The sequence below is a fragment of the Mustelus asterias genome, chromosome 25 (assembly GCF_964213995.1).
Source record: "Mustelus asterias chromosome 25, sMusAst1.hap1.1, whole genome shotgun sequence".
In the NCBI taxonomy this organism is placed as follows: Eukaryota; Metazoa; Chordata; class Chondrichthyes; order Carcharhiniformes; family Triakidae; genus Mustelus; species Mustelus asterias.
In genome coordinates, this window is record NC_135825.1 from 9,685,507 (window position 1) to 9,704,997 (window position 19,491).

General features: G+C 44.5%; 1 non-coding gene across 1 annotated transcript; it reads left to right on the plus strand.

Annotated features, from left to right (window-relative positions):
- Window positions 1-19,155: 19,155 nt before the first annotated feature.
- On the plus strand, window positions 19,156-19,229 carry trnan-guu (transfer RNA asparagine (anticodon GUU)). Its single transcript has one exon. It is a non-coding gene; the product is annotated as a tRNA-Asn (tRNA).
- The last annotated feature ends 262 nt before the right edge of the window (window positions 19,230-19,491 follow it).

Sequence of the window (19,491 nt, forward strand, 5' to 3'; positions counted from 1 at the left end):
CTTTCAGCCACTCAGATGTCATCCGGATAGCAGTGGATTCCAGTCAGTCCGATCAGGATCTGATCCCTTAAAAACAATGAAGGGGCAGACATGATACCAAATGGCAATCTTCGGTACAAGAACAAGCCTTTGCGCTTCATGATTGTCAGAGGTTCCTGCGACTTCTCGTCCACATTCATCTGCAAGTAGGCCTGGCCCAAGTCAGTTTTGCTGTAATTTGGGCCCCCCATCAATGCTGCAAACAGGTCCTCAGTGTACTGCCTGCTGTACCTGCGCGCTTACTTTCAGCGACTGATGCACAAGGACACTAAGGTCTCGCTAAGTATCCACCTCTCTCAATTTACACCCATTCAAATAATATTCTGCCTTCTTATTTTTGCCAAACTGTATAACTTCACATTTATCCACATTGTACTGCATCTGCTATACATATGCCCACACACTCAGCCTGTCCAAATCATACTGAAGCATCTCTGCAAGCTGCTCGCAGGGTGACATGGTGGCACAGTGGTTGGCACTGCTGCCTCACAGCACCAGGTACCCGGGTTCGATTCCCGGCTTGGGTCACTGTCTGTGTGGAGTTCGCACGTTCTCCCCACATCGGCGTGGGTTTCCTACGGGTGCTCCAGTTTCCTCCCACTGTCTGAAAGATGTGCTGGTTAGGTGCAGTGGCCATGTTAAATTCTCCCTCAGTGTACCCAAAAAGGCGCCGGAGTGTGGCGACCAGGGGATTTTCACAGTAACTTCATTGCAGTGTTAATGTAAGCCTACTTGTGACACTAATAAATAAACTTTAAATTCACCCTCCCACCTAACTTTGTATCATCTGCAAATTTGGAGATAATGCATTTAGTTTCCTCTTCCAAATCATCAATATATAATGTGAACAGTTGAGGTCCCAGCACAGATCCCCGCGGTACACTAATCACTGACTGCCAATCAGAAAAAGACCCATATATGCCAACTCTTTGCTTCCTATCTGCTAACCAGCTTTCTATCCATCTCAAGACATGACCCGCAATCCCATGCGCTTTAACTTTACATTGTAGTCTGTTATGTGAGACCTTGTCGAAAGCTTTCCAAAAGTCTAATTAAATCACATCCACAGGTTCTCCTTGGTCAACTCTACTGCTTACATCTTCAAAGAATTCCAATAGATTCGTCAAGCGTGATTTTCCCTTTTTAAATCCATGCTGACTTTGTCTGATTATACCACTTATTTCCAAATGCTGAGTTGTGAAATCATTGATAATGGATTCCTGCAACTTCTCCAGTACTGACCTTAGGCTCACTGGTCTTGTTCCATTTTCTCTCTACCTCCCCTTTTGAATAGCAGGCTTGCATTAACTATCCTCCAATCTGTTCAAGGAATTTTGGAAAATAACCACCAATGGATCTACTATTTCCAGGCCCACTTCCTTAAGCATTCTGGGATGAAGATTATCAGGCCCTGGAGATTTATCCATCTTCAATCCCATCAATTTCCCTAAAACCATTTCTCTACTCATGCTGATTTCCTTCAGCTCCTCACTAAAACTTGTTTCTCGCAGAACTTCTGGTAAATTATTCATCTCTTCCTTTGTGAAGACAGAAGCAAACTACGGATTTAGTTCCTCAGCCATTTCTTTGTTTCCCATTATGAATTCTCATTGTGGGTAGTCTCTGGCACCAGGGAGACTGCTGCCCCTGTGTCAACTTCCATCCTTGCCGACTGTCCTTTCAGCAGTGGAGTGACACAATATCTGTGTGTAGTACCAGAGATGGCTAGCACATATAGTGATAGCTCCTCCTCTAACTGTGAATCTTTTCTCTCTTTACGATGATATTGTACAGCATGGATATTTCTCCTTTTATTTTGTTTAAATGTTGTCTTGATTCTTTCTTGCTTTTTACTTTTATTTATAGTTTTTTTTGGTCCTGCAGGCATGCTGTGTGTGTGTCCTTTTTTACCACAGCTCCGACTTTCCATGTCTTTACACCAACATTCAGCAGCAGAATGCCCTGGCTTTGCACTCTAATAACATGTATGGGCCCCAGCGGCTTTGTGTGTCCATTTAGCGGTCATTTTGTGCACCCGAGTGGATGAACTCAATTGCTGGGCTTCCTTTGTAGCCAGCTCCATGGAAACAGCGATACAATGGTTTTCTGTAAAGTGAGATTCCTCTCAGTTAACAGACGTTTCTGTGTTACTCGCTGTATAGACCACAAACAAGTCTGTCACGCATGGTGTCATTAAGCATGTCGCCAAATTCACAGTATTCTACAAGTCTTTTAAGCACTGCAACAAATTGTTCAATTGAAACCATAGCCTAACATTTATTTTTGCTCGCTCACAGGATGTGGGCATCACTGGCAAGACCAACATTTTTATTGCCCTTCCCTAATTGCCTTTGAAAAGATGGTGGTGAGCTGCCTTCTCGAACCACTACAGTCCATGTGGTGTAGGTACACCCACAGTGCTGTTAGAGAAGGAGTTCCAGGATTGTTACTGGACATCAGGTCAGCCCATGTGATGTAGGTTTAACCATAGTGCTGTTAGAGAAGGAGTTCCAGGATTGTTACTGGACATCAGTCAGCCCATGTGATGTAGGTTTAACCATAGTGCTGTTAGAGAAGGAGTTCCAGGATTGTTATTGGACATCAGTCAGTCCATGTGGTGTAGGTACACCCACAATGCTGTTGGAGAAGGGGTTCCAGGATTGTTACTGGACATCAGTCAGTCCATGTGGTGTAGGTACACCCACAATGCTGTTGGAGAAGGGGTTCCAGGATTGTTATTGGACATCAGTCAGTCCATGTGGTGGTAGGTACACCCACAAGTTCTATGAGGCAGGGAGTTTCAGGATTTTGATCTGACGACAGTGAAAGAACCTTTCAAGGCTGCCACCAGCTGAGTCAGGTCAATAGGACTCTGCAATTAGCCTCAGTGCCCTTGGGCTAGGAAAAGGAAAATTAGCCAGAATTCCAACACCCGATCCATTCAATGACTCCAGCTGAAAACTGCTCAGGCATGGGCATCAAGCTGAGAGAGTGGCAGGCCCCAAATGTGAGGTCTTCCATGAAAAAATTGATCTCCAGAGCTTATTATACAGGTTCCATGCCTTCACTGGAAATGGTAAGAGAAAAGGAATTTAAGAAAAAACAAACTATCAAATTGGAACACATAAATAATACATTTTTTCCAGCAGCCATAAAATTGATTTTTGTAAATCTTTCACTCAGATGCAATGAACGAATGCAGCAAATGTATTTGTAGCTCATTTGCAATTTGTTGTGTGACACATAAAGTTTTTTCGGTTCTTGTGTGCACTTAATGCTATTCTCCCCGTGTCTGCTTGGGTTTCCTCCGGGGACTCCGGTTTCCTCCCACAGTCCAAAGATGTATGGGACTAGGCTTATTGGTCATGCAAAATTGCCCCTTCGTGTCAGGGGGGGGGGGCGAGCAGGGTAAATATCTAGGGTTACGGGGATAGGGTCCTGGGTGGGATTATTGTTGGTGCAGGCTCGATGGGCCGAATGGTCTCCTTTTTTGGACTCTACGATTATAAATCGCATTGTCAGTAATTCAGACAGTCCGTCTGAATGTTTAATTATAACTAAGTGCATTTCTGATTCCCAACATGACAGCAACATTATCAATATTTAATATAGGGACACGGGTCGAGCAGCTGGCTTCAAACAAAGGCTGTGGATTGACATTTGTCAAGCATTAACTCTCCCGTGGACATCACAGCCTTGATAAAACATCCCGTCATAGGAATTTCAGCAGAACCAATTCGTACTGATGTCTAAATTGGAATGGGGCAGACAGACGTCTATCGACAGACCTATTGATTCAGAAAGTGACATTTGGTCTCCTGCCTGCCACTGCTTCTCTGTCACAATTGTGGCCTCCCTCTCGCGAGCGTTTTCCCTCTCAGTTTAAGTCGGAGACAGAAGGCTGATTTTTAAAAATGCTTGGCAGGGATAAAGCCCAATTTGCCTCCTGTTCCAGTTCCATCTGGTGCTACCTTCTTTAATTGCGAAGGCTCATAAACTGTGCGTGTGCCTACATCCCTTTAGTCTCATTCTTGACGCAGCGTAAACAGGACTCAGCTCCGTTATAACCTCCTGACATTTCTGCACATTAACATACGGCAGTAATGAACTAGTCTGTGCCAGAATTTAATGGCAAGTGCCAGGACTTTCTTTGGAGATTGTTCCGACTGGCTGCCTAAACTTTGATGGAAGTTTGCTGGATGTTTCGAAAAAAACATTGGAATAAGTTCCAGGAGCTGAATGGTTATAGTTTTTATAAAAATTATATTTTTATTAGAGTATTAGAGATTAATGCAACACACCCTCAAAACTGGTACAGTACAGCTCGATCAGTTCTCCACGTAGAAATATAGAAAAAAGACACAAAGAAACTAAGACAGTTGGTTCAATATGAAGCACCAAGTAGGTTGTCATAGAATCCTTACTGTACAGAAGGAGGCCATTCAGCCTATCGAGTCTGTACCGACCACAATCCCATCCAGGCCCTATTCCTGTAACCCCATGTATTTATCTTGCTAATCCCCCTGACACTTGAGTCAATTTAGCATGGCCAATCAACCCAACCCACATGTCTTTGGACTGTGGGAGGAAACCGGAAACCCACGTAGACACAGGGAGAAAGTGCAAACTCCACACAGACAGTGACCCGAGGCCGGAATTGAACCTGGGACCCTGGCGCTGTGAGGCAACAGTGCTAACCACTGTGCCACCCCCAGATTTTATATCCAGCTCTTTCTCATATAAGAAGAAAAAAAGAGAAGACAAGTTACAGGATAGGGGAAAAGAGGATAGAACCATGGAAACATGGCAAATGGTGCATACCCTCACATATAATATATTAAAGGCAGTACATTTGGGGTGGCAAGGTGGTGCAGTGGTTAGCACTGCTGTCTCACAGCGCCAGGGACCTGGGTTCAATTCCAGCATCGGGTCACTATCTGTGCGGAGTCTGCACGTTCTCCCCGTGTCTGCGTGGGTTTCCTCCGGGTGCTCCGGTTTCCTCCCACACTCCAAAGATGTGCCGGTTAGGTTGATTGGCCGTGCTAAATTGCCCCTTAGTGTCAGCGGGAATTAAATACATGGGGTTACAGGGATAGGGCCTTGGTAGGTTTGTTGTCGGTGCAGGCTCGATGGGCTGAAAGGCCTCCTTCTGCACTGTAGGCATTCTGTAAATCTAGCCAATGGAAAACCTTGTTGGAGTAAGAGAGACATTATGGAACCTGCATATTTGAGATAGGTGCCCCATGCCTTCCATGATGCATCCAATTTGGATCAGAGCATATAGGTTAATAATTCCATTATGATGCGTTCTATATAATTTTATGCCAATTCTGAACAGAAGTAGACTCATCGCTAATCCAGGAACAAAGGATATTTTTCCTCGCTGCAAATGTTCGGATATTGTACAGCCTTTTTTCATGGACGTCCATTATCTTTTTGTCTGGAAGCTCCAGAATCAAATACAAAGGATCAAACTCTCACCCCATATCAAATATTTTTTCAAGCTCTTTAAGTATCCAGTCCAAAGATGTACGGGTTAGGTTGATTGGCCATGCTAAAATTGCCCCTTGGTGTCCTGGGATGCGTAGATTAGAGGGATTAGTGGGTAAAATGTGTAGGGATATGGGGGTGGGGCCTGGGTGGGATTGTGGTCGGTGCAGACTCGATGGGCCGAATGGCCTCTTTCTGTACTGTAGGGTTTCTATGATTCTATGGCCAACCAGTAGGACCAAACTCAATGGCGGCAGTCTTACTTTCTTGTTCTGCTGGTCGATGGGCATGGCAAACTGGTAAGATTGCAAGATAGGTGAAAAATCAGGTTTGCACCTGATTTCGCACCTATCGTGATCTCACTGGGCCAGAATATCTGGCGAGATCAGCCTTGCGCCTGAAATGGGAGATCTGCCCATGCGCAATGGGGCCCTCTAGTATAAGCAGCCAGCTTTCAGGTGAGCCCCACCCCCTGCTGGTGGGAAACAGATTTAGCAATACGTTTTGCACAACGTGGCATAAGATTGGATTTTTAAACTCACCCAAAAAACAGATCTGAAACTCTCCCAATTTCACGCTCATTCAGCACTTCGAATTTTGTTGGTAAGTTTACCCCCAATGTCACCTCTCGCCAATTTGCATTTTTGCACAGATAGGAGATAGGAGGGCCCATCCTGCATCTTAAGCATGGTGTAATATGAAGACAGTATAATATTTTAAGTTGAGCCTATTATGTTCTATTAAAAACTGAGAATCTATTGGCATTTTCCCAGATACTGCTTCAGGTCACCTCATCAATATTCACTGTGGAAAATTTTTCCCAAGATCACAGGACCTCCAGCATATTCACTCAGTGTCTAGAACAAAATATGTCATGAGACTTGATGAGTAATTGCTTTGGTTCCATAGATATCAGCATTTTTTCCACTGGTGAAATGCAAAGATGTCTTCTGAAGGATAAAGTCTCTGAGTTGTAAATATCTGAAAAGGAGTATTTTGGAATATCATATCGTTGACATAGTTGCTCAAAAAATAACAAACTTAATGAGTCCCCTATCCTTCCAAATATTAAAACCGTGGCCCATAAGACTGGGTGGGAAATTTTGGTTACCCTGAATGGGAGAGAGAGCAGATGTCAAATTGAATCTTCCTTTAACTCAGGGTCCATCTTCCAAACTCTGAGTGTTAATGATTATTGGATTGTCACATTTGTCAGACACAGTCCTGACACCCTTAAGAAACAACAGAGCTCATAAGGAATACTCAAACTGGCCAGCTTCAATATTGAGCCAAATGGAAATGAAATCCCCTCTTACCCACTCTCATATCAATCTATATTGAGAGACTAATTGATGCATCTTATTATTCTAGACCCCTCTTTGAACTGGGAAACTGTGCAATTTGGCCAATGTTAAGTGAGGTCTCTTCTTGTTCCATATAAAGAAGCTAACCACCTCATTAATTTCCTTTAGGGCGTTAGCAAAAAGCAAAATTGGTCACATCTGTAAAGGATACAATGATCAAGGTAGCACATTCATCTTAATCAGTGCTATCCTGTCCATCCATGTTGTCGATAAGGGGGGGCAACGATATAGGTCCCACTAAATAGGCACAAGTAAGGGTGGCATGGTGGCACAGCAGCTAACATTGCTGCCTCACAGCTCCAGGGACCTGGATTCAATTCCGGCCTTGGGTAACTATCTGTGTGGAGTTTGCACGTTTTCCCCGTGTAGGCATGAGTTTCTTCCAAGTGCTCTGGTTTCCTCCCACAGTCCAAAAATGTGCAGGTTAGGTTGATTGGTCATTCTAAATTGCCCCTTAGTGTCAAGGGGATTAGCAGGGTAAATAATTTGGGGTAAAAGCAAATTACTGCAGATGCTGGAACCTGAAACCAAAAGAAAAAATGCTGGAAAATCTCAGTAGATCGGGCAGCATCTGTAAGGAGATGGAAAAGGTCATCTGGACTCGAAATTTCAGCTCTTTTCTCTCGTTACAAATGCTGCCAGACCTGCAGAGATTTTCCAGCATTGTCTCATATGTGGGGTTATGGGGATAGGGCCTGGGCGGAATTGTTGTCGGAGCAGGCTCGATGGGCCAAGTGGCCTGCTTCTGCACTGTAGGGATTGTATTCTAAGTAAGGGAGGAAACTTTGCCTTATGTTATTGTCGGAATGGGGGGCGGGGGGGGCTAATGGAACTATCCAAATAACTAAATCATGAGGGGGGTGGGGGGGGCATCTTAAGAGGAAGGGAATGGGGGGAAGAGTGGGGAGGTCTCCCTCTGAGCCTTCCCAGAGGTGTAGCCTCTGATTTTGCACTGCTCCCTGTAGTTGTTCCTATGTAAACGTGATTTCTGTTGAAACTACGATGGTCGATTGGGAAAACTCTCAAGGAAATTCCTAGCACCGGAATTATCTTTTTTAGAGCACAATAGCCTTTCTTTCCTATTCATCCTGTGCTCAGATTCACACAAACTCCAAATCAGGGATACAGTAAAAAGGAGTTCATCTGTAATCATAAAATGTTACAGCGTGAAAACATTCAACCCATCAAATCTGCACTGGTGTCAAACCACTGGTGTTTTACTCCTGTTATTATTCTCCTCTTCATTCTTATCTCCTTTAATATTCTCTTTCAAACAACTGGCTAATTTAATTTACAATGAATTATTTGACTCCAGTCCCTAGGAACATCCTGGTGCAAATACACAGCATCTTTCCCATTGCTTTCATTTCCTTGCCATGAGGTGTGCAAACTGAACGCAATCCTCGAACCGCAGCCTAGCTGACAGTGCACAAGTTCAACCGTAGTTCTTTGCCTTTCTATTCTGTGCCTCGAGATACAAAATCAATGATTCCATTTGCTTTTTTGATGGCCTTATCTAGGCACACGTTAATGACCTGGGAGTTGTCACACCAAGGTCCTACACCATTTAAAATGATTGCATCAGAAAAGCTATTCCCCTTTCCTATTCTTACTTCCAAAATGTACTACTGCACATCCTTTCCGCCCAGGGCTCTTAGTCTGTCTCCGTAGCTCTGTTCTTTATGATTGCTTAGCTCTGTCACTCGGCACTTTTTAATGGTCACTTTTATTAATCATCCTTTTTTAAAATTATCAATGTATTACTTTGCCATTTAAAAAAAAATTCATGCTTAAGGTTGTGAAGTGAGAAAAATATTCATAGAATTCCTACAGTACAGAAGGAGGCCATTCAGTCCATACCGACCACAATCCCACCCAGGCCCCATTCCCGTAACCCTGCTAATCCCCCCGACATTAGATTCAATTTAGCACGGCCAATCAACCTAACCCACACATCTTTGGACTGTGGGAGGAAACCAGAGCACTCAGAGGAAACCCACGCAGACACAGGGAGAATGTGCAAACTCCACACAGACAGTGACCCGAGGCCGGAATTGAACCCGGGTCCCTGGCACTGTGAGGCCGCGGTGCTAACTACTGTGCCACCATGCCGCCCTATTGAAATGTGCTCACTCACGTGAAAAAGTTGGACAGGCCTGTGCTAATTTATCTACCTCCTCCTGTGTTCTTTCACAATTCCCATCACAATTTTGGGCGGCACGGTGGCACAGTGGTTAGCATTGCTGCCTCACAGCACCAGGGAGCCGGGTTCAATTCCGGCCTCAGTCACTGTCAGTGTGGAGTTTGCACGTTCTCCCCATGTCTGCGTGGGTTTCCTCCAGGTGCTCCGGCTTCCTCCCACCCGCCAAAGGTGTGCAAGTTAGGTTGATTGGCCATGCTAAATTGCTCCTTGGTGTCAGGAGGTTTAGCAGGGTATTAGCAGGATTAGTGGGGTTATGGGGATAGGGCCTGGGTGGGATCATTGTCGGTGCAGGCTCGATGGGCCAAGCGGCCTCCTTCTATGATTCTATGAATTTTCCATATACTGCAATTTGATGACATCACCAATTTCCATCATTATTCCGCATACTCCTGAGCTCTGATTGTTCCGATATTTACTAATTAAGAGTGACCCCAGCACGATACAGGCCCCCTTGGAACATTATTCGCAGCAACTTTCCACTCTGTAAAACTCCTTCAACGTGTTGAAGCAGGTAAAGAGCTTTCACCGTTCAACTAGAGGGCGGCACGGTGGCACAGTGGTTAGCACAGCTGCCTGATAGGACTCAGGTTCGATTCCCGGCTCGGGTCACTGTCTGTGTGGAGTCTGCACATTCTCCCCGTGTCTACGTGGGTTTCCTCCGGGTGCTCCGGTTTCCTCCCACAGTCCAAAGATGTGCTGGTTAGGTGCATTGGCCGTGCTTAAATTCTCTATGGGACAAGAGCGTTTGAGTAGTCTCGTCATGCTTAATATCAAATCTGGCATTGCACGAAAGCCAGATTTTTCTTCAATAATTAGTGCATTTGTACAAAAAAGGACTGGAAAAGCATTTGTTGAATTTAAAAATTAAAATTATGTCTCACCTTTTTTTGATGCGCTATTCTGTTTTCATGTATCTTCATGCTTATCTTGTGGCTAGTGGCCTCAAAAAGTGGCCAGGGCATCTCTGGACTTCTAGACAGAACTTCAGGACATGGACAAATTGGCGGCATGGGCAGACAGGTGGCAGATGAAGTTCAAAGCAGAGAAATGTTTTGGTAGAAAGAACATGGAGGGACAATAAAAATAAAGCACACAACTCAAAAAGGGATGGAGGAGCAGAGGGACCTGGGTGTATATGTGCATAAATCATTGACGGTGCCAGGACAGGTTGAGAGAGCAGTTTTTTTATTATTCATTCAGGGATGTGGGTGTTGCTGGCTCGACCAGCATTTATTGCCCATCCCTAACTGCCCTTGAACCGAGTGATTTGCTGGGCCATTTCAGAGGGTATTTAAGAGTCAACCATATTGCTTTGGGTCTGGAGTCACATGTAGCTCAGACCAGTTAAGGTTGGCACATTAGTGAACCAGTTGGGTTTTTACGACAATTGACAATGTTTTCATGGTCATCATTAGACTTTTAATTCTGGATTTTTATTGAATTAAGATTTCACCATCTCCCATGGTGAGATTTGAACCCGGGTCCCCAGAGCATTGCCCTGCGTCTCCAGCAGTGGCAATACCACTATGCCATTGCCTCCCTAAAGGATACATTTTCCTGGGCTTTATTAATCGGGCATAGAGTGCAAGAACAAGGAGGTTATGTTGAATTTGTATAAGGCACTACTTCAGCCTCAACTGGGGTATTGCATCCAGTTCTGGATATTGGACTTTAGGAAAGATGTGAAGGCATTGGGGAGAGTTCAGAAAAGATTCAGAGAATGGTTCCTGGGGTGAGGAACTTCAATTATGTTGGAGAAATTAGGGCTGTTTTCCTTAGAGCAAAGAAAGGTGAGAGGAGATTTGATAGAGATGTTCAAAATCATGAGGGGGTCTGGACAGAGCGGAGAGAGAGGAACTGTTCCCACTCATGAAAAGATCAAGAACGAGAGGATGCAGGATTAAAGTAATTAGTAAAAGCAGCAAAACTGATAAGTGGAGAAAACTTTTCATGCAGCGAGTGGTTAGGGTTTGGAAAGTACTGTCTGAGAGTATGGTGGAGGCAGGTTCAATTGAAGCATTCTGAAGGGAATCAGACTGTTACCTGAAAAGGACAAATGTGCAGGGTTGCCAGAAGGCGGCAGAATGGTACTGGGTGAGTTGCCTATTCCAAGAGCCAGCGCAGACATGATGGGCCAAATGGCCTCCTTCTGTGCTGTAACAATTCCGTGATTCTGGCAACCTTACACTCAGCGTGGTGCAAGGTCACCTGATATTGACATATTAGAGATTTCTAATGGTGGAATGCAAAATTATTTTCTGTTTTAGAGAAAACCTTCACTGATTTTGCATTAATTAATGGAAGTGCTAGCAGTGTTGATGTTCCTGAAATTGTACAGACCCATTCCCGACCCCCTCCCCTCAACATTTCCAGTGATTTTTAATTTGATTTGATTTTTTTTTATTCATTCGTGGGACATGGGCGTCGCTGGCTGGCCAGCATTTGTTGATTTATTATTGTCACATGTATTAACATACAGTGAAAATATTGTTTCTTGCACGAAATATAGACAAAGCATACCGTACAGAGAAGGAAAGGAGAGGGTGCAGAATGTAGTGCTACAGTCATAGCTAGTGAGTGTGGAGAAAGATCAACTTAATACGAGGAAGGTCCATTCAAAGGTCTGATGGCAGCAGGGAAGAAACTGTCCTTGAGTCAATTGGTACTTGACCTCAGACTTTTGTATCGTTTTCCCAAACAAAGAACAGTACAGCACAGGAAACAGGCCCTTCAGCCCTCCAAGCCTGTGCCGCTCCTTGGTCCAACTAGACCAATCGTTTGTATCCCTCCATTCCCAGGCTGCTCATGTGACTATCCAGGTGAGTCTTAAACGATGTCAGCGTGTCTGCCTCCACCTCCCTACTTGGCAGCGCATTCCAGGCCCCCACCACCCTCTGTGTAAAAAACATCCCTCTAATATCTGAGTTATACTTCGCCCCGCTCACCTTGAGCCCGTGACCCCTCGTGATCGTCACTTCTGATCTGGGAAAAAGCTTCCCACCGTTCACCCTATCTATCCCCTTCATAATCTTGTACACCTCTATTAGATCTCCCCTCATTCTCCGTCTTCCCGATGGAAGGAGGTGGAAGAGAGGATGTCCAGGGTGCGTGGGGTCCTTGATTATGCTTGGACTAATGCTGCTGAAATGGACATCCCAATGACAGAGCCCCATCCTGCATAACAACCGAAGAGGGAAAAAAAGAGGCAAGCGGTTGTGAGAGTGAGGCATCAATGGCAGAAGCATGGAGGCATGGAGGCACTACACTTGCGCCTGTTTTACATGAGCTCATAATTAACACAGAGGAGGGTGGGGTTGACATGAAATTTCATCCTAGGTTTCCATCAGCAAGATGGGTGCAGAAATTGATGCGATTGTGATCCACTAAATTTCTGATCTATCTAACCATGTGGTCCCATTTCCATTAATGTGATATGATGAATCACTGAAGAATTGTAACCAGGTATTATACCTGACATTCAAACCAGACTCATACTGTGTGTAAGTGGTGGGCGAAAGCTAGAAGCCTGTTATCAAGTCAATCATCCAGTTACTGCCCTTCATTTGGGTAATCTTTCCAACCCTCTGACATTACTGATGTGACGATACAGCTGTGGTAATTGTCCACTGCTCCTAAGATATTTATATATGCTGGCTGGCCAGCATTAAGTGTCAAAATACGTTCATTCTTTCTCGAAGTTGGAACATTTTCACTCGGAACTCAAAACTGCTGTTCAAAGTACTTTGGCTTTTTAAAAATTCATTTGTGGGACATGGGCGTCGCTGGCTGGCCAGCATTTATTGCCCATCCCTCATTGCCCTTGTTCAGAGGGCAGTTGAGAGTCAACCACATTGCTGTGGCTGTGGAGTCACATGTAGGCCAGACCAGGTTAGGACAGAAGATTTCCTTGCCTAAAGGACATGAGTGAACCAGATGGGTTTTTCCGACAATCGACAATGGTTTCATGGTCATCAGGATTTTCCCCAGGTCGGTGGTGACGTTCACGAGGGGTCATAGGTTCAAGGTGAAGGGGGGGAGGTTTAACACAGATATCAGAAGGACATATTTTACACAGAGGGTGGTGGGGGCCTGGAATGCGCTGCCAGGCAAGGTGGTGGAGGCGGACACACTGGGAACGTTTAAGACTTATCTAGACAGCCATATGAACGGAGTGGGAATGGAGGGGTACAAAAGAATGGTCTAGTTTGGACCAGGGAGCGGCGTGGGCTTGGAGGGCCGAAGGGCCTGTTCCTGTGCTGTATTGTTCTTTGTTAGTAGATTCTTAATTCCAGATATTTTAAATTGGATTCAAATTCCACCAACTGCCGTGGTGGGATTCTAACCCGGTTCCCCAGAATATTAGCTGGGTTTCTGGATTAATAGTCCAGCGATAATACCACCAGGCCATTGCATCCCCCCATATATTTTTCATATATTTCCATGCAAAACACTAGAGTCTCATCCTCAAGGTAAGTGCAAAGTAATATATTTACTTAACTATAGTGAATAGATATAGGGACTAACAAAAAGATGTCATGACCTGGATCTTACAATCTATCAAGGATAGAACAGGGGCGGCATGGTGGCACAGTGGTTAGCACTGCTGCCTCACAGTGTCAGGGACCGGGGTTCAATTCTGGCTATGGGTCACTGTCTGTGTGGAGTTTGCACATTCTCCCCGTTTCTGTGTGAGTTTCCTCCGGGTGCTCCGGTTTCCTCTCACATTCCAAAGATGTGCGGGTTAGGTGGATTGGCCATGCTAAATTCTGCCTTAGTGTCAGGGGGATTAGGAGGGTGAATATGTGGGGTTATGGGGATAGGACTTGGATGAGATTGTGGTCGGTGCAGCCTCGATGGGCCGAATGGCCTCCTTCTGCACTGTCGGGATTCTATGATTCTATGAACTTGTGGTTTGAATTTTGAAATTGCACCTTACAATCAGCTCAGATGACATATTCAAATTGATGCAATTGACAAAACTTGCCAGAATTTCAATGGGCTTCAACGGGCCAGGGCTAAGAAAGGCATGCGTCCACGTGATGCCTTTCATAACCTCAGGAGATCCCGAATGTGTTTTACAGTCCATTAAGTAGTTTTGAAGTGTAGTCACTGTTGTAATGTAATAAACTCAGAAGCCAATTGGAGCAGAAAAGCCCACAAACAGCAATGTGATAACAACCAGATGATGTGTTGGTTGTGACATTAACAGGACCCAGCGCACGAGGGAAAACCCTCTTGCTCATCTTCAGTTAGTGCCGTGAGATCCTTTTCATCCACCAGAGGGGGCAGACAGTGGCCGGAATTTTATCACCCTGCCCGCCACGAGAATCGGAGGGGTGGACAATGGAAAGGTCCGTTGACCTTGGTTTCAGGATGAGCGAGGTCGTAAAATCCCGCCCAGAGTCTCATTTCAACATAAAAGGTAGCACCATCAGCAGTGAAGCACTCCCTCAGTGCTGCACTTAAAAGTGTCAGCCTTGATTTAGCCTGGAGTGGGACTCAAATCCACACCCTCCTGGCCCAGAGGTGAGAGCAAAGCAACTGAATCTGAATTGAAACTTGACTCAGGCAACAGCGTAAAGCAAAAATATCGCAGATGAACTGATATTGAGGATAAATTTGAAGAAATACTTGGGGGGGCTGTTCAACTCTTTGGCTGGTATATAGGGGAGGCAGTATTGTCGCTGGACTGGTAATCCAAAGACCCAGGGTAATGTTTTGAGAATGCAGACTCGAATCCCTCCACAGTAGATGATGCAATTTGAATTCAATATAAATCTAGAATTAAAAAAGTCTAATGATGACCATGAAACCATTGCTGATTGTCATAAAGACCCATCTGGTTCACTAATTGTCTTTTAGGGAAGGAAATCTGCCATCCTTACTTGGTCTGGCCTATATGTGACTCCAGATCCACATCAATATGGTCGACTCTTAAGATGCCCTCAGGGATGGGCAATAAATGCTGACCCGGCCAGCGACGCCCACACACCATGAATGAATAAAAAGAAATTCAGGCATTCTAAGGAATGCTTCAGTGGCAATGTGGCAGAGCAATGACCTGCAAAGGAAATCAGCTTGGGTTCAGTTGCTGCTGAATGGGATTTTAGGGGAGGTGATGGCCTCGTGGTATTATCACTCGAAGATTAACCCAGAAACTCAGCTAGTGTTCTGGGGACCTGGGATTGAATCCCGCCACGGCAGATGGTGGAATTTGAATTCAATGAAAAATATCTGGAATTAAGAACCTACTGATGACCATGAAACCATTGCCGCTTGTCAGAAAAACCCATTTCGTTCACTAATGTCCTTTAGGGAAGGAAATCTGCTGTCCTTACCTGGTCTGACCTACATGTGACTCCAGAGCCACAGCAATGTGGTTGACTCTCAACTGCCCTTGGGCACCTAGGGATGGGCAATAAATGCTGGCCAGCCAGTGATACCCACATACCACAAATTAATTTTAAAATAATGTGGTTCAGAATAACACCAACAATGTAGGGTTGATTCCTGTTCCAGCTGACGTATGCTTCTGACCAGCATCCTCGACCTGTCCCTGAGCGTGGAAGGCAATGGCAAACCACCACTGCAAAAACTACGAAGAAAACGGCTCAGGATAAAGCATTAGCAGTTACTGAGCCAAGAACCCGTCTTTGGGCAGCTCAGTCACGAATGAACCTCCTGTGGCTCATAGGGACTAAAAGCCAAGCACAATCCTACTGTGGAGCAAGGTTCAAAACCGGATCACAATTGGGCCAGGATGCAGCGACTGTCATACATTCAATCTTTATTTTTCATTATTACCGTTATAAATTCCTGTGCCCATATTCATAATAGATACTATATACATGTACCTGCAGCAGTGCGATGCCACCCTCCCACCAGTGGTACTACCATCGTAATAATTTTAGTGAGGGGTGTAATTAGTAGCTGACAAGTTTACACAGGCAATTTCCATTCTAAATGTGGACCTGAGAATTTATAATGGGAAAAGGTTAATAAGAAATCCATGCAGGTGCAAAGGTTTTAATATATTAGATTACGAATATGAAAAAGAACCTGAAAAACATCATTTGATACACTGAACCCAGCCTGGTAGAAGCTTATTTCGTTATTGCATTCAAGTGCACGTTGAATGTTCCCCCTTTTACTTGGCTTCCATTACCTCATCCACCAGACTATTCTAACCATTATTGGTCTTAAAAATACTTTTCTATTTGCGACAACAACTTAAATTTATATAGCATCTTTAATATGTCAAAATTTCCAGGACAGTTCACAGAAGCATTATCAGTCCAAAGATGTGCGGGTTAGGTTGATTGGCCAGGTTAAAAATTGCCCCTTAGAGTCCTGAGATGCGTAGGTTAGAGGGATTAGTGGGTAAAATATGTGGGGGTAGGGCCTGGGTGGGATTGTGGTCGGTGTAGACTCGATGGGCCGAATGGCCTCCTTCTGCACTGTAGGGTTTCTATGATTCTATGAAACAAAATCCAGCGCTGACAAAAAGATAGTAAAAGAGAAGTGACTTGGAAGTCAGGGGTAGGTTTTAAGGGTGTCTCAGAGGGTTGAGAGAGGTGGAGAAGGGTATAAGTTTACAGAGGGAATTCCAGAGCTTAGGGCCTAGGCAGCTGAAGGCACAGCCGTCAACGGGGAAGAAATTAAAAAGCAGGGATAAACTAAAGAGAGGCGATGGCCTAGTGGTATTATCGCGAGACTAGTAATCTAGAAACTCAGGTAATGTTCTGGGGGCCTGGGTCCGAATCCTGTCACGGTAGATGGTGGAATTTGAATTCAATAAAAAAAATCTTGAATCTACTGATGACCATGAAGTCATTGTCGGTTGCTGTAAAAACCCATCTGGTTCACTAATGTGCTTTAGGGAAGGAAATCTACCATCCTTACCTGGTGTGGCCTGCATGTGACTCCAGGGCCACAGCAATGTGGTTGACTCTCAACTGCCCTTGGGAAACTAGGGGTGGGCAATAATTGCTGGAGAGCGCTGAGGTTGTGCAGATTTGTAGGACTGGAAGAGGTTACAGAGAGAGAGGGAGGAGAGAAGCCACACAGGTGTTGAAACAGGGATGAAGACTTGAAATCTGAGATTGCCAAATCTGGAGCCAATGCAGATCAAGCAAGCACAGGGGTGGCAGTACGCGTTAGGGTACAAGCAGCAGAATTTTGGATGAGTTCATTGTTGTAATAAGTCTTTGAGCGACTGCAGCGTGGCATCACTAGAGGACAAGTGTGTCATGCAATCCAGTCGCAGATATTATCATGTAACCAATGATAACATTGGAATCTGTTATAATATAACCAATGGTAAAATGCTGTTAGGGTCAGCTGACCAGTTGGCCCAGTAGACAATGTAACCAATGGCAAAATGATGTGGTGGTCAACTGACCCAGTATAAATAGAAAGCAGATGGGAATTGTGGGCAGCATTTGTGATCCAGGGTGTGGCCCAAGTGGTGGTGGAATGAACTTTTTTTATTAACCCTCTTTCTTTGACTTACTTTGTGAAGTTAGATCTTTTAGTGCTCGCAACTGAAGTATCCTTACTGCCGGATGAAATGTAGATTCACTCAGCTCTGCTGTCTTCAAGTTTTATGCCTCTGTATTAATCTTCCTACGTGCCTGGTCTCAATAAAATGAACTTACAATGTATTTGCAAAGTCCCTTATGAGTGACTGCTGCCTTTATATAACTATAAAAACATGACACTCATGTCTGCAGAGACTGGGAGGTCAGCCAGGAAATGCCCTTTCCATTCATTTAAATTTATATCCTTCACATCCGTGCTTACTTTGAAGTGTGCAAGTTGAGAAGTTTGATAATGCTTCGGTCTTAGGCATCTTTCTTCAAAAGTTCTATTTCTTCCAATCATTTCTCCTCTCATTTTGACATCAGTCTTCTGCTGTTCCCATTCTCTTAAGACCATAAGACATAGGACCAGAATTAGGCCACTCAGCCCATCAAATCTACTCTGCCATTCAATCATGGCTGATTTTTTTCTCATCCCCATTCTCTTGCCTTTTCCCCATAACCCCGATCCCCTTATTAGTCAAGATTAATTAATTAGTTAATTAATGAATTAAATTAATTAGGCATTAATCTTGCCTCATGTATACGTATTTCTCTCATTTGTCGGCCAGATATGAACAGAGGATTTTATATCTGAACTGTTAATTATGTTTTGTTACCAATCCCAGCTGACGTTAATACTGGACATGGCAGATCTCAGAGTGAAACCTGGCTTGATGGATCCTAACTCGATGTGTCTATCAACCACAGAGAAAAGTTACTGAATAAACTTACAGAAGTCTGCAGGTGAACTTTTAAAATAAAGAATAAAACATGTATCATTTATTTAGTATTTTACTTATTAGTGTCACAAGTGGGCTTACTATAAATAGTTGTTTGGTAAGACACAACTTGTGTATTGCCTCGAATAATCAGATTCCACTTGATACCAATCAGCTCTTTCTCCCCATGCAGTATAAATTGTTGTTCCTTTGACTGTTGTCAATCGTAGAATCTGCCCTGATGAGTGCAAGATGAAAGGTTTAGACAGCATGGAGGGAATATTCCTGTCCTGCCCGCCATGGGAATCGTAGCGGGCAGAGGGTAGACCAAGAAAAGGTCAGTTGACCTCAGATGGGATTTTCCAGTTTTGGAGTGAGCGCAGCTGGAAAATCTCGCCCCATCTGCCCTTCCTGCTGTGAGACAGGGAGGCAGTGGTATAGTTGCTGTATTAGTAATTCTGAGGCCAAGTAATCCTTTGGGAACTGAGGTTCAAATCTCACCACGACAGCTGGTGAAAATTGAATTCAATAAAAATCTGGAATTAAAAATCTAATGATGACCATGAAACCATTGTCAATTGTTGTAAATCCTATCTGGTTCACTACTGTCCTTTTGGGAAGAAAATCTATCAGCCTTACCCGGTCTTACCTACATGTGACTCCAGGTCCACAGCAACGTGGTTGACTCTTAAATGCCCTCAGGAATGGGGAATAAATGCTGGCTCATCCAGCGATGTGCACATCCCATGAACATATTTGTGTCTGTGGCGCAATTGGTTAGCGCGTCCAGCTGTTAACCAAAAGGTTGGTGGTTCGAGTCCACCCAGGGACAGATGGAGTGGAATCTGACGAAGGAGCAGCGCTCCGAAAGCTAATGGTATTTGCTACCAAATAAACCTGTTGGACTTTAACCTGGTGTTGTTAAAACTGTTACTGTGTTTACCCCAGTCCAACGCCGGTATCTCCACATCATCACAGTGCAGTGCCAGAGACCCGGGTTCAATTCCGGCCTTGGGTCACTGTCTGCGTGAAGTTTTCACATTCTCCCTGTGACTGCGTGGGTTTCCTCCGGGTGGTCCGATTTCCTCCCACAG